Source organism: Pelophylax lessonae (assembly GCF_965119305.1).
Source record: "Pelophylax lessonae genome assembly, chromosome: 6".
Lineage (NCBI taxonomy): Eukaryota > Metazoa > Chordata > Amphibia > Anura > Ranidae > Pelophylax > Pelophylax lessonae.
This window is the reverse complement of record NC_138773.1, coordinates 40,243,682-40,259,659: the sequence shown is the minus strand read 5'-3', so window position 1 is coordinate 40,259,659 and position 15,978 is coordinate 40,243,682. Positions and strand designations below refer to the sequence as shown.

At 42.4% G+C, this 15,978-nt stretch overlaps 1 protein-coding gene across 1 annotated transcript in view; it reads right to left on the bottom strand.

Annotated features, from left to right (window-relative positions):
* LOC309558542 (uncharacterized protein) overlaps positions 1–15,978 on the bottom strand; it is a gene marked incomplete at its 3' end in the record, with an annotated part of 81,369 nt that overhangs the window by 52,152 nt on the left and 13,239 nt on the right. The gene's annotated exons all lie outside the window — the stretch shown is intronic.

Genomic DNA, 15,978 nt, shown 5'->3' with positions numbered 1-15,978 from the left:
GTGCTGATATATAGGAAGAAAGAAGTCTTCTTCCTCTAATCACACAGCTTCTCCCCCCTGATTCTCTACCTCTGAGCTGGAGAATCTGGAATGGAGATATTTCAGAATAACGGCTGTGAGATCTTTAGATCTCACTTTTCTAATCTGGCCGTTTGTGACAGAACGGTCATGTACTGTGATGAGAAGCGAAGAACATGTTCTCTGCTCTTCATCTCAGCTTCCTAAACCGGTACACACCAGAGATCAGTCGTTATCCTGAGGATCACGGCTTTTCTCTGTTTATTAAAAGTACACCTAAACCATTGCATACTCTGGTCAAAACTAGAATAAAAAAAAAAGTTTGGCTTACTCCCTCTTTTTCGCCATAAGGGGTGTAAAATGTGAACATGGTGCAAATGCCCCCCCTTCCCCCTCCCACCAACAAACTACTCCCCCGTGACAGCTTGCTGGGGTTCTTCTCCCCCATAGCTGCTGAAAAGTTTGAAAATGGCCACATCATTCATTCACAGAGATCTGTGAATGAATGAACTACAAGTCCTATCTGTCACCGCTTCAGACATACTTGTAGTTCTCAATGGAATACAAAAGCGTTGATCGCCATACCCATAGTCCATTGACACTTCCTCCAGTTCAGTAACTCAGTATGAGCAGGGAACTGGAGAACAAGTCTGCAGGAGCCTGGCATTGCACCCATAATCCACTGATCGTGGGTGCAATGCCTCAGGTTTATGTGAAAACAAAATTTCTGTAAAATTAATAAATGGATTGAATTTCTGAAAAAATATGAGTTATGTGCGTTTTTTTTTTTTTTTTAAATGTATACATAGCCTTTCCCAGCAAGTTGTTATACCAATGTGGTCAGTGGATGTCAAGTTCAGGCACTCCTTAGTTACTCCGTCATGTATACATGAATATACAAAAAGAAATAGAAGCCCATAGCGTAATCCCGTAATGTATAAAGGCAAAATGTATTTAAAAGATCTACTCACAGTATGAAGGCATATAACAGGCATAAAACAATAGGGTGTTCATGGATCAAATCGCGGCGTACCGCGGGTATCCAAAAGCAGCGTAGAACGATGAAACAGCCGGCTCTGTAAGGGGGCGTGTAGACGTTACGTCTGGAGTCGCCAACGTTTCGTCATCAAAAGACGTCGTCTGGGCGTGACTCCAGACATAAGACACACGCCTTTGTACCCCCACATCGAAGATGAGTGACAACTATGTCCGCCTATGGTTGTTAAACGCGAAAGCGGAAGTTGTGTACGTCGGCCAATGGATGTTGAGTAGCCACGGAGTTTTGGTAAGCTGCTTGCCTTACTTGTGCACAGAGGTGTCCCCATCTCAGACTTTTCCCTGGTGTCACCGGAAGAAGTTTTTTGTCAACATCCTGCATGTGGATTTATTTTATCTTATTTGCACTAATTTCTGGGACTGTAACCATTGCTTTGGACACTACCCTTTTTACGTCTTTGTGGTTTTTCCACTGTGTCACCAAAATATTGATTTTTTTCATTTATGCTTAGCGCTGCACTTTTTGGAAATATTGTGTTTATGGATCACTGTTAGTTGATTTTGTGCCAGCTGCTTTTTTTATTCACTGTCACTTATTTTGCTCATTTTTTAGCGCAGAAATATTTCTCTTTTTTCTTCCTTTCTTTTTTTTCTTTTTTTTTCTGTTTACATACATAGCCTTTAAAATATACTTTAAGCTAGCTAACTGATAGTGAAAGCAAGTTATGATGGGCCTGATATATCAAAATGCCCTGAGTAGAACAGACTCTCAGACCGTTTAAATTCTCCACAGCAGCCAATCGTATTCTGTCTTTACAGGGTTAAAGAAGGAAAGGAGAAATCAGACGGGATTCTGCAGAAACAAACAAAATACCTGAGAGAGTTCTTCTGGGATAGTATAAAAACAGAAATGTAACGGATTCCCCCCATAGACACCGTGGCTGGAAATGGGAGGGGGGGGGAGGAGGGGGAGGGGGGTAAGTTAGGTATATTTTCCAACTATTAATATACAGGTTTTTTTTTTTAAGGTTTCACTGACATAATAAGTAGGTCATGCATTAAATGCCAGATCTGTAACTATGAGGTTAAATATAGAATAATTTGAACCTACTGCCAATGTTGAGAAAATCAAGCTGTTGAAAGTAATTATTCATTTTTTAAGTAAGAAGCTGAGTTGAACGTTTCCTGAAATGAAAAGAAAATTATATTCTTTACTTGAAATTTCCACTTTGATCTCTTTCTCTGTTCGTAAAGGTCTAGTGGTCACTGAACATGTGTAGATTCCACCGTCTGATAGAAATGTATTAGATATGGTCAGATCAGCAATTCCATTTAATGCTCGCTCTTTATCCAATGAATATCTGGAATCAGTTCCAGTATTATCATCACCTATGATATACTTTCCTTCTAAATATCAAAACACTTTAACATTTCTGGGATCTACAGGTAATGTATCTGCCATGAAGGTGCAGGGAATGCGGGCAATGGATCCAACTCTGGCTGTATATGTAGAAGATCCCGTCATCTGTAGAGCACCACCTGAATGTGAAAAAAATCCAATTTATTCAAAGGGCTCCATTCACACTGAGCGTATCATTTTCAGGCGTGTTTTCTTTTTTTTCTTTGGCATTTTTCAGTCAATTTTTTGGGCGTTTTTTGCAGGAGTTTGGAGGCAGGCATTGACATCTGACCAAAAACGCTTGTAATCTGCCAAAAATAAGCTCAAGTACTTTTTTGTACTTCCGGCGTTTTGCTTCAGGTGACAAAACGCTCATATGTGAACAGGGGCAATTGAAATGAATGGGATTTTGCTTGTTGGGCATTTTGGGACTGCTCAGGTGTGAACAGGGCCTTACAGAAAGGTGAGGTCAGGTGACCTTGCGTTCACATAAAACATCCAATCACATCCCAGGGAATCAGAGCTTTTTCATTGTATGATTAGATATATGGATTGAACACAGATTTTCTTCAACATAAACTTAATCCAAGTTTTGTTCTTTTGAAGAAATCCTCACATGTTGTCCATTAAGGACAAAGGGAGGGCAAGAGGTTTGACATTCAACCCTAGGCCAGTATAAGTAGCTAAAAATATGGGGGTAGTGGTGCGCTTCAAGGGATAACCCTTATATCTCTATATAATATTAGTGGGTGTATCTAAAAGTGTTAAATGAATATAAATAAAGATGAAAGTGCAGGTGCATAGTGTAGATCACAGAAATGTGTGTATAGCTCAATAGATAAATACAGATGAAAGTGCAAATGCGTGGCGTTAAGCCCCGTACACACGTACCGATGGTCGGCATACAAATGTTCCTCTTTTCTCCCCGGGATGTCGGTGTCTGCTGAAAAGTGCAAAGACAGCACAAGGACAGCACAAGAATTTTGTCCGCCGACTGCAGAAGTGATGTCATGTAATGGTTAACTTTCCCTGTGTTTTCTATTTTCTGAGCATGCCCAGTCTTGCAAATCTGCGGTCTGTCGGCCGAATTGTGTACTGACAGGCGAACAATCGTCCGTTCTGGTGTCGGCATACAAAAATTTTCATGTTTGCAAGAAAGACTTTTGTCCGCGGATTGTGCGCAGACATCTGTCGGAGGCACCATACTAACACGCGTACAATCGGCAGATCCTTCGTCCACCGACGTTTGTATGCCGACGATCGGTACGTGTGTACGGGCCTTAAGTCCCAGAAATGTGTATATCAATCAATAAATATTGGAATACTTCCTATTTGTGCTTATCTCAAATATAAAAATATATAAAAAAATATATAAGATGAAATCACATCCAATAACAATCTTCAATCCAGTTGTAGACAGTGAATAAAATATATGTGCTCAAATAAAGTGCTGCATGCTTATTTATAATAAACAGGTGTTGAAAAAACGATCTGTGAGCAATTTATTAGCAGTCTATGAAATAAATAATTAATAGTCCATATAAATAATAAAACTAGTGAATAGTATATCTTCTTAGTGGCTGTGCTTCAAGGGTTAAGAAAAGTGACTGTGTTCTCCTTCACCTGTGTGTCACCTTTATGTGCTCTAGCCTCTCACCTTATAGGCAAGGAAATCATGCCTTTGATATCTTTTCAACCTTTTCAGTAAACTCTGTTTGCCTTGCTGCGGGTCCTTGATCCCTTTATGAAACCGGTATGTTGGACTCCTTATTGGTGTTAGTTCGGTTCGCTTTCCTATTCCTATCCTCCTTATCCGGTGTTTATAGTGCCTCAGAAACAAAGACTTATCATGGTGTAGTATATCAAGCTGTTTATTCTGAGTATACAGTATTGCACTTACATTTTTGGTGCAGTATATTCAGCATGTATAAAAAACAAACGCCGCTGTGGAGATCGTGCCTTGGCGTCACGTCACTTCCGGGTATAGGGCTCCTCCTACGCGTTACGTCACGAGGTCACGTGACTTCCTCAGGGAGTGGCTATAGCTGGAGTGACGTATGTATTTATAGTGGAGAACCGGATGTTGGCCGGCCGCCATTTTCCTTTGGTGTTCTAGTGTATAGCTTCATGGCGGAAATTCTCCTTCGGCCATTTTAGTATATCTGCCCGCCCGCTTATTGTATTAGTGGGAGTAGTTGGTTATTAACCCTTTTCTTAACATCGGGACAGTAGCTAACGGCCCGGAAGTGAGTTGAAACTTAGCTCGATTCCAGCATAATAAATTATATTCTAAAACCTGAAGTTTATTAAAACGAACATATTAAAAACAGTAATTAATTAAAACAATATAATACTCAATTGGTATGTGCGATATAAGATGTATAGAAGAGATGTGTTCTATGAACTGTTGTCAGAGTTGAAGTGTCTGCAGAGGAGGGGATATATAAAAATAGTATCTCAGTGGAGCTGCAGCAAGGGATCCCTGATCACCTCAGACAGCGCAGGGATCACACAAACCCCCACAGTATAAGGAGCTGATGCTCCGAGCGGGTAGCCTGCCCCTTCAGTACAGTGTTCCCAGCCATCTTCCTGCTTCCTGTGACATCATTTCCGTGCGTTCTACTCTGGTTCTGATCAACTTCCTGGTGGCCACATGCTACAGACGCCTCTCAACCCCAGCAGCTTGCGGATGCAGTTTGAAAGACGCCAGGAGAGACCAGAGTCACACTATTTACCAGATAAGCTGTTTTTAAAGTGATTGTTATTTAACCACTTAAGCCCCGGAAGATTTTACCCCCTTCCTGACCAGGGCCTATTTTGCGATTCGGCACTGCGTGACTTTAACGGACAATTGCGCGGTCGTGCGATGCTGTACCTAAACGAATTTGACGTCCTTTTTTTCCCACAAACAGATCTTTCTTTTGGTGGTATTTGATCACCTGTGCGATTTTTTGATCATACTCTATAACAGTGGTTCTTAACCTTGTTGGAGGTACTGAACCCCACCAGCTTCATATGCGCATTAACCGAACCCTTCTTAATTGCAAAAATAAAATATGATTTTATGAGTCTAGTCTCGGGAGGGGCACTGCCAGAAAATAAGGTGTTTACAGAACTGAATTAAACGTATCATACAAAGAAAAATGTACAGAGGTCAGTAGGCTGTAGGGCAGCGTACAGAGGTCAGTAGGCTGTAGGGCAGCGTACAGAGGTCAGTAGGCTGTAGGGCAGCGTACAGAGGTCAGTAGGCTGTAGGGCAGCGTACAGAGGTCAGTAGGCTGTAGGGCAGCGTACAGAGGTCAGTAGGCTGTAGGGCAGCGTACAGTAGTGAGTAGGCTGTAGGGCAGTGTGCAGTGCTCAGTAGTTTGTAGGGCAGTGTACAGAGGTCAGTAGGATGTAGGGCAGTGTACAGAGGTCAGTAGGATGTAGGGCAGTGTACAGAGGTCAGTTGATTGTAGGGAAGGATGTAGGACGATGTACAGAGAATAGGGCAGAGGACAGGAGTTGACAGGACAAAGGATAGGACAGTGTTCAGGAGGCCACACACGGTGTCAGGAGGGCACACATCAGTGGTTGGGAGGGCACACACTGGGGGAGCCAGGAGGGCACACACTGGGGCGGGGGGTTGGGAGGGCATACCATGGGGTGTCAAGAGGGAACACACTGGGGGGGGGGTGGGTTGGGATATCAGGAGGGCACACACCAGGGGGCATTCACAATGCTTATTGAGCTAAATGAAAAGGACATGCATTTCCATTTGTCAGCTAACAGCACCTCTATGCTAAGCTGCAGTAACTCAGCAGACTTAGCATAGAGGTGCTTGCAAACTAATCCACCATGTCACCATGGCCTCACAAATCGGTAATATTTTAATATTGCCCTGTTGCTCCCCCGCCGAACCCCTGAGACTGACTCATTGAACCCCTGGGGTTCGATCGAACCCAGGTTAAGAACCACTGCTCTATAATAATCAAAAAAAGAGCGTCAATTCTGCAAAAATAACAATATTTTTCAAATTTTTTTATATGAAATTCCCCCCCCCCCCCAAAAAAATGTAAAAATCTATTTTTTTTTACATTTTTGGCCAATTTGTATTCTTCTACATATGTTTGGTAAAAAAAAATTCATAATAAGCGTATTTTGATTGGTTTGCGCAAAAGTTATTGCGTTTCGTTTACTAACTAAGGGAAAGATTTTTGTTGTTTTTTTTTTTTTAACGAGTAATGGCGGCGATCTGCGATTTTTTTTTTTGCGGGACTTCGACATTGCGGCTGACAGATCGGACCCTTGACTGACATTTTTGACACTTTTGGGGGTACCAGTGACATTACTACAGTAATCAGTGCTATACATATGCACTGTTACTGTAAAAATGACACTGGGGGGGGAAGGGGTTAACTTTATTGGAGAGGGAGGGGTTAAGTGTGTCCCTAGGGGCATGATTCTTACTGTCATTGGATGTGGCTGTTTGTGTAACAGCACAGATCAACAGTCCTACATAGCAGGACCGAGTGATCTGTGCTTTTACACAGGGGAGAATGACAGGCGGCTGTGTTTACATTAGCCGCCTGCCTTTCTCCCTCTCCACCCGAGGATCGCGAGTGACTGGCGGACATCGGGTAAATAAAAAATAGACTTTACAAACATGTTATCATTTCCTCCTCTGTGCAGTTGGTTTTGCACAGAGCAGTCCAGATCCTCCTCTTCTCGGGTCTGTCGTTGCTGCTCCTAGCCTCTCCCTCCTGTCAAGTGCCCCCACAGCAAGCAGCTTGCTATGGGGGTACCCGAGCCGAGCTGCAGCTTTGTGTGTCTATTCAGACACGGAGCTGCCATTTGGCCCCGTCCCCTCTCTCTCCTAATTGGTTAACTGACTTTGACTGACAGCCACGGAAGCCAATGGTGTCAAGGCTGTATCCTAGTCAATCAGGAGGGAGAGTCCCAGGCGACCGAGGGACTCATTGACATCATTGGACAGAGAAGGAACTCAGGTAAGTATTAGGGAGTGCTGGAGAGCCTGCTACACTCAAAATGTTTTTTTATCTTAATGCAAAGAATGCATTAAGATAATAAAATAACCTTCTAACTTTAACTTCTATTCTGTGAGTGTTATGTAATTTGCTATTAAACCATTTACACTAATACTATACTCAGGTGGCGCTATCTACTTTTCCCTTTCTTGCGTCTGTAAGTTCTTAAGCCGTGCTCTTAGGAAAAGGAGATTAACAATGACAATAGGCGTGTGCTAAAGAGACTTATGCAGTTCTCTGGGGGGCCCCTTTTTTGTGGTGGAGTCACCAAGCCCAGCAATCACCTCCTGAGCGAAGATTGGAGTCCAGCAACTGACATTTACTCCATCTTGAAACTTTCCATGACAGGCACCATCATTATGTGTTTTAATATGTCTCCACCTATGGGATATCCATTAGAATTCCTTCTCCTTTAGTTTCACCTGTATAGCTGCACCAGCATTTCATCTATTGCTAGATTCTATTATCAATCTTACTACTTATGAAGTGTATAATTGGAGTAGGATCATTAGGTCACACCACTGACCCTAGTAATTATGGTGCAGTTCAAGCAATTCTATTGTATATGACTATTTAATTATATATAAGGACCCTGTCCTTTTGTAATACTGCTGGAATGTTAATATCCATATTAAGAGCTGTGGGATTTATATTTATTCTTACTTTTTTTTGTTTACAATTTGTCCCCTATGTGGACATTTATATGTATTTACATTCCCAGCCCCATTAAGAGCATTTTTGTGAGTCATTTTCACTGCCATCACTAACTATAATTCATTTTAAATTATATAATTAGAATAATTCATGGCGTATGTTCCTATCATTATCTTGTTTTGGGATATTTGTTCTTAAAATACTAATGTCCATGAATGCGTCCCCACCTCCATATCTCTGGGATCGCCCTGTGGGCTGGCCTTCCTTCTGGTGAATATAGCCGCTTTTTCTACTATACTATATATTGGTTATGTGTTATGAATCCTTTATGTATTCTTTTGGTGATTTACCGTATATACTCGAGTATAAGCCGAGTTTTTCAGCCCTTTTTTTTGTGCTGAAAACGTCCCCCTCGGCTTATACTCGAGTCAAGGAAAAAAAAAAAATTTTCCTGTCCGCTCCGACGGGTTTAAGGTTTAAAAATGGCGCCACCCGTCGCATACATGTCACCGCGCACGCGCCGCTGCCGCTCGTGTAATTTCGGCTATTCCCGGGGCCGCTCGGGAGAGGCCGGGAATAGCCGAAAGTATACGAGCGGCAGCGGCGCGTGCGCAATGACGTGTCGGCGCCGGGCGGCGCCATTTTTAAAATGAAGGTGCCTCTGGAACAGGTAAGTGAAACAGCTTCACTACCTGCCATGGGCTGCGGGCACACTACGAGGGATGCAGTGCTGCGGGCATGGTCCACATGTACCATGCCCACAGCACTGCATCTCCTGTAGTATGCCCACAACCCCGGATCCTCTTGTACCATGCCAGTACCCTGCAATCTCCTGCACCATGCCAGTACCCTGCAATCTCCTGCACCATGCCAGTACCCTGCATTCTCCTGCACCATGCCAGTACCCTGCATTCTCCTGCACCATGCCAGTACCCTGCATTCTCCTGCACCATGCCAGTACCCTGCATTCTCCTGCACCATGCCAGTACCCTGCATTCTCCTGTACCATGCCAGTCACCCTGCATTCTCCTGCACCATGCCCGCCGCCCTGCATTCTCACCCCAGGCTTATACTCGAGTCAATGATTTTTCCCATCTTTTTGTGGTAAAAGTAGGGGTCTCGGCTTATACTCGGGTCGGCTTATACTCGAGTATATACGGTATGTAGATAGGTAAAATTATAACTAATTTGCAATGTTTGAATTTTGTGTTTCATGTGAACTGTTGTTATTGTTCAGTGCTCATTGATAGGCCTCTGAGGAAGCGCAAATGCGCGAAACATGTTGGAAGCCTGAGCCCTACACAGATAAGCATTGAAGTTGCCTTACCACCATCTTCTACCATCTTTGAATCGATCTTCCTGAACAATCATGAATGCCTACCAATGGAATTTGTGAAGAAAAGTTATAGATTTACTCTTTGAGGAAAAAATTTGAAGTGGTATTGGGCACCCATATGCTTAATGATATATTTATATATGTAATGCGGGTACACATCTTGTCCACTATCTGTACAACGATTTACTCTTGTGATATATTGGGTATGAATTGCACATACCCCTTTTTTAAAAAAAAAATTATAATAAACATTTGATTTTATCTTTATGGATTATCTATTACTATGTGCCGGTAAAGTCCATTTTGCTCAATTCTTCTTTTGTCTAGATTAATTAGGATGTGGCACTGCTATACCCATTTATGTTCATGGTGGCCGTCTTTCTTGATAAATCTTGAAACTTTGTGTGAAGACCACCCCAACCACCACCACTTACCTATACTCAACTCTCCAGTTCTCCCCCAGCCATTTTTCTTACAATTGCCAAAGCTTAAAGCCCCCTCTGTCACGTGAAATTGCTCACACCTAGCCAGAGATGTATAGTAACTAAGTGGAACTACTTCTCTACTGTACTTAAGTACCGAAAGGCGGTATCTGTACTTTCCTAGAGTAGAATTTTTTTCTCCTACTTCCACTTTTACTTCACTACATTTTTTCGATGATTTCAATACTTCTACTCCAATATTTTTTTTTTTTTTTGTGCTGCATAGTTACTCGTTACTATTATAAAAACTACCGCTGCCAGAACAGTAGATGCCAGGTTTCATGAAGCTCAAAACATGTGTATTATCAGCACATTCGAAAATAAATGCTACTGTATGTATAAATAAAAGCTGCATTTGAAATAATAAAAAACAATATGATGTTCAAACTTTTGACTTCTTTCTTTAATAACTACATAACACAGTACTTGTACTTTTACTTTCAGTACTTGAGTAGCAAAATTTTTAAAAAAACTACTTGCAATACTTAAGTACAAAAAATGTTGAATACTTTAGTACTTCTACTCAAGTCACTTTTTGATCGAGCACTTCCACTTCTACTCAAGTATGGGTTTCGATTACTTTATACAACTCTGCACCTAGCAAACAGAGGGACACTGCATCACGGGAGGAAGTTACATACTCCCTTATACTTGGAACCACTGGATATTTTGCAGTGGCACCTACCAGTGTTGGGGGTGCACTGGAGAGACATTTCCAAGCAGGTTTAGCTGTGGGCTTTACGCAGGTCCCGCCAACTTGTCCTGAATTAGCAAGGTAACAGGGAAACTCTTTAACTCCTTCCGACCCACCATCTGTATTTTAAAGTTTGCCAACACAATGTCCTATACCAGGGATACATTTTCAAATGGGCTTTCACATTCAGAGCCACCAGTGACACTGTTATAAAATGGTAAACCTGCATGCTACCAATCCAGTTCTAAGATATAGACCAAGCTGCCAACACTCAATGTGTCTCTTTAAAATCAGTGTGGCGCTATTGACCCTAAATGTGAACACAACCAAATTCCAATAATTCTATTACATACAAATATAGGGGTTTTATTTACTAAAGCTAGAGAGGGCAAAATTACAATTCCGCAAAGAAACCAATTAGCTTCCAGGTTTTATTGATAAAGCTGATTGGTTTCTCAGAATTGTGACTCATTTTGCCCTCTCTAGCTTTAGAAAATAAAGCCCATAGTGTCAAAATACCATATCAGTGTTGTTGCGACCAAATTCCCAGTGCTGTGAATATTTATGTAGTGTCAAATCAAAATAATAATAATATTATATCATAAAAAATGTGAACTATTGCACCCAAATTCCCAGTGCTGTAAACTCTGTATTTAGATTACACTAAAAATAATTAAAATGAATTGAAACAAAAATTATTTGTGTTGACATTTTATACATATGTCAGCCCATAATAAAAAGTGTCTTCATTAAAACAGAATTCCAAATAAAAGCCTTATATGTCCAAATCATTTTGGTCTGCAAATTAGTTAAAGAATTACTGCCAGGTTAACCAACCTGTGCTGATGCTGCTACTGTAACATGTGCACAAGCCCTCAATTTTGATATACCAATGGGCAGCCAATAAGTCCCTTGTAGTTCTCCCCTTCAGCAACGAGCCCCCTTGACTCCCCTGCAGCTGCTGGCTTCTCCTCCTTTCTCCTCCTGCTATCTTCAGGTGCGGCAGGGGAGCAAGGAGATTTAACTCTGCAAATAGATTCCCCACCCCACTGCCTCAACCCTTCCCTCTCCCACCCATAGTGGGCCCCCATTAACGATTCCCTTCGCTCCTCCCTGCAGCATTGCTTGCTGGCTCCCCCTCCTCCCGCTCCCATCGACTGCAGCTGCTGGGCGGGAGTTCAGTATCAGGATAGAGAGCAAGGGGGTGGGGGGGAGTGTTAACTACTTGCCTACTGGGCACCTTTACCCCCTTCCTGCCCAGGCCAATTTTAAGCTTATATTTAGCGCTGTCGCACTTTGAATGACAATTGCGCAGTCATGCAACACTGTACCCAATCAAAGTTTTTTATAATTTTTTTTTACATAAATAGAGGGTTTTTTTGGTGGGATTTAATCACCACTATGTTTTTCATTTTTTTGCTAAATAATAAAATAAAGACCAAAAATGTTGAAAAAAACAAAAACAAAACTTTTTTATAATTTGGTATACAAATTTTGCAAACAGGTAATTTTTCTCCTTCACTGATTGGCACTGATGAGGAGGCACTGATGGGCACTGATAGTCTGCACTGATGTGCACTGATAGGCTGCACTGATGGGCACTGATAGGCTGCACTAATGGGCACTGATTGCAAGCACTGGTGGGCACTGATTGGCAGCACTGGTGGGCACTGTTTGAACTGCACTGAAAATCAGGACACTCATAATCAGTGCCCTGATTATAAGTGTATATGTCTCTTTTACAAAAGCCAGTGATCGGCTCTCTTCTCCTTTCCTCAGCGTAAGGAAAGGAGGGCTGATAATTGGCTTCTATTTACACCCTTGATCAGTTGTGATTGGACACAGCTGATCATGTGGTAAAGAGCCGCTCATTGGCTCTTTACCTCAATTTGTGACCAGCAGTGCCTGAGGGCCACCTGTGCCCTGGACCCGCGTTTGGGGGCGATCACGGGAAGCCATTTTATGATGGCCTCCCAGAACTAGCTGTCCGCGCTGTAGTCGACATTCGGCTATAGCGTGGTTGGTAAGCAGTTAAACACGTCATGTTTACCAGTGTAACGCTCTGGGGTTTGATTTTGTGAACTGGATTTGCAGCTGCAGAATTTCCACTCAGTAGTCGTGTAGAGATGTGTTGAATCACCTTATCCAACTCTCTTGACTCATCATGGTGGCTCAGCCTGCTTCAGTATGCACACACACAAACACTCAGAGAAGATGTTATTGGAGTGATAATTGTCTATGCAATAGTATTGAGGTGATATACTGAAGGGATAGGCTTGAGTAGTCATAGCAGTTAATAATAAGCACTCAGGTAGTAAGTTTGCAGGAGTGGTAGCAGATGGTGATAGATAGTATGCAGGAGAGATAGCAATCATGTACAAGTAATAGGTGATAGGTGATATCAGATGAGGTGTACAGGAAATGCTAAGCAAATAGAAGGATATAGGTTACAGGTGGTAGTAGGTTCAAGAGCTAAGACTCTAGGTAACGCTGCAGGTGATAGCTGGTGAAGAGCATGTATCTTAGAGCTTAGTAACAGTTCTTATTATGCAGAAAGATATAGCAAGTGGTTTGGTAGGAAGGGATCCCCTGCGGGGTACTTATCACAAGCAGGTGAGCGAGGGTAAGGATCAGGTAACAAGGTAAAGGATCAAGTAGCGAGGCTCCGGTCAGACCAGGTATAGGGAGGATAGCTGGAGGATACGGCAGCGTCAGTCAGGCTTGTATTATGAGCGGTTGCACGAACACCTTGTGAGTGCAGACCGTCAGTTGAAATAGCCGCTCAGAGCGGCGCCTAGTGATGACATCATCATTTGTTAAAGAGACATGCAGCTATATGCGTTCCACCTACCTGAATGGTGGAACGCAACCCGGAAGTAAGAGGCTAGAAGTTACTGAAAGTACCAGGATCTTACAGTACCCCCCCCCCCCCCCAAGGCCGGCTCCAGAAGGCCTATAGCACTGGTCTCTCAGGGTATTTGGAGTGAAATCTTCGTATAAGCCTGGATGCGTTAACATCAGAAGCATCCAACCAGGTGTCATCTTGGGGTCCATAGTTTTTCCATCTGATGAGATATTGGAGTTTTCCTCTGTGGATACGAGAATCCAAAATCTCCCTAATCTCAAATTCTTCTCCACCTTCAACTTGTACTGGAGGTGGAGGTAAGATGGTAGGTCTAATCCCTTGGTTGGGTATATGTGGCTTTAATAGAGATACGTGGAAAATGGGGTGTATCTTAAGATCCGCTGGTAATGTGAGTCGAACTGCAGATGTTCCTATGAGTTTCTCGATTGGGAAAGGTCCCAAAAACAGAGGTCCAAGCTTTTTACTGGGAATTTTCAACTTCAAGTTTTTTGTAGATAGCCAGACAAGATCCCCAACAGTATATTGAGGAGAAAGTCTTCTACAAAGGTCGTAGTACCTTTTTTGTTGGCTATGAGCATGTGATATGGTGGTGTTAAGTAAATCCAGAGAGTCTTTTATTTGGGTGAGATAGTCAGAGGCTACTGGATTACTTGATGGTAAGATGCGTGGTGGAAGAAGTGTGGGATGAAACCCATAGTTTAGGTAGAACGGACTTTGCTTAGTAGTACTGTGGGTTGCATTGTTATAAGCAAACTCCGCCAAAGGGAGGAGGTCCACCCAATCATCCTGTAGGTATGAGGTGTAGCAACGCAAATATTGTTCAATACACTGGTTGACTCTTTCAGTTTGTCCATTGGTCTGTGGGTGATAAGGGGAAGTAAGCTTCCGCTCAATACGCAGTATGCGACATAGAGCTTGCCAAAACTTAGAGATGAACTGTGATCCCCGGTCAGATAGGAGAGTCTTTGGAATTCCATGTAGTTTGAACACATGTTTCACCAGTAATTCCGCTGTTTCCTTAGATGAAGGTAGTCTGCGAATAGGAATGAAATGTGCCATCTTTGTCAGATGGTCCACTGACACTAAGATGGTAGTAAATCCTTTGGAAGGTGGTAACTCTACTATGAAGTCTAGAGACACAACTTCCCATGGAACTTTGGGTATTGGTAGACTGCAAAGTAGACCAAATGGTTTTGTAGTGTCAATTTTGGACCTTGCACAGATGTCACATGAGGAAACAAATTTCTGTACAGACGTCTTCATTCCAGGCCACCAAAATTGCCTGGTGAGTAAATTAAATGTCTTAGTCATACCCATATGTCCTGCCATAGGTACGCCATGTGATAGTTCTAAAATTTTAGTACGCATACCAAGAGGTATGTAGAGTTTGTTGTCAAAGTAGAGGAAGCCTTCTGCATCAGCACTTAATTGTGGTGGTGGTGAATCCAGTCTTAGACTGTGCAGAATCTCTTCCTTTAAGGAACGAACAACACCAATAATACGATCATGGGGTATAATAGGAAGTGAAGGGATTTCAGCACAGTTATCTTCGGTTAACCGTGATAACGCATCCGCCTTCTTGTTTTTATCTGCAGGAGTGTAGGTCACTAAGAAATTAAATCTTAGGAAGAATAATGACCACGGTACCTGCCGATGGGAAATGGTCTTGTTGATCTGAAGGTATTGGAGATTCTTATGATCTGTATATATGAGTATTGGTAACCGGGTACCTTCGAGTAAATGTCGCCAATTTTCAAGTGCCAGTTTCATGGCAAGCAGCTCCTTTTCACCCACTGGGTAGTTCACCTCTGGGCTACTTAGTGATTTAGAGAAGAAAGCAACTGGGTGAAGTGGTGAAGCGTTTGTTGGTCGTTGGGAAAGAACTGCTCCTACAGCCATATTTGACGCATCCACTTCTAGGATGTATTGGAGGGATGGGTCTGGATGGCGTAGTATAGGAGCAGAAGTGAAGCTTGATTTTAACAAGCGGAAAGCTTTATTTGCTTCTTCAGACCATTTGTATGTTTTTTTCACACTTGTGAGTTGTGTGAGCGGTCTTACCATAGAAGAGAAGTTCTTGATGAACTTCCTATAGAAGTTTGAGAATCCGAGGAATCGTTGTAATGCTTTACGAGTTGTTGGTACAGGCCAATCCAGAATACACGATATCTTGCTCATATCCATCTTAATGCCATTCTTTGATATGATGTATCCTAGGAATAATACTTCTTCCTTATGGAATAGGCACTTCTTCAGCTTTACATATAAATTGTGTGCGAGTAATCTGGACAATACAAGTCGTACATGTCTTACATGTTCAGACAAGGATTGAGAGTAAATGAGTATATCATCCAGATATCCAGATATACCACAACACAAACATCGAGTAGGTCTCTGAAGATGTCATTTATAAAGCGTTGGAATGCTGCGGGAGCATTACACAATCCAAAGGGCATCACTAGATATTCAAATAGTCCGTATCTAGTTCTGAATGCCGTCTTCCACT